Raw genomic sequence first — 506 nt, 5'->3', positions numbered from 1 at the left:
CATGGGTTATTGAGCACTGGAAATGTGGCTAGGCCAAACTGAGGTGTGCTGTAATTATAAAACACACAACAGATTTCAAAAACTTAGAACAAAAATACATAAACAATTTTATTCAGTGTTTTTAAACATTGATTACATGTTGAAATTATATTTTAGATATACCAAGTTAAATCAAACATATTATTGAAGTTAATTTCACCTGTTTGTTTTTCACTTTTTCAATGTGACTATTAGAAAATTTAAAACAACATGTGGCTTACATTATGTTTCTATTGGTCAGTGCTGATGGAGAAAAATAGTGGAAAATGGTTTAAGGGGAAATAGAGGGCAAAGATCAAGATGAGAGGTGACCACCTAATTCAGGTGATAATAATGGCGAGGCAGAAGAGACTTGATCCAACAGAAACAGCTCTAAGAAAATCAGGTCCCTGATTCATGGTACAGAGGGAAACACAGGAAGATTATCTCCTGGGGTTTCTTTACAAGCATCCAGGTAAATCCAGGTG

The sequence above is a fragment of the Propithecus coquereli genome, unplaced genomic scaffold (genome assembly GCF_000956105.1).
Source record: "Propithecus coquereli isolate 6110/MARCELLA unplaced genomic scaffold, Pcoq_1.0 Scaffold434, whole genome shotgun sequence".
Classification (NCBI taxonomy): Eukaryota; Metazoa; Chordata; class Mammalia; order Primates; family Indriidae; genus Propithecus; species Propithecus coquereli.
This window is presented reverse-complemented; position numbering follows the sequence as displayed.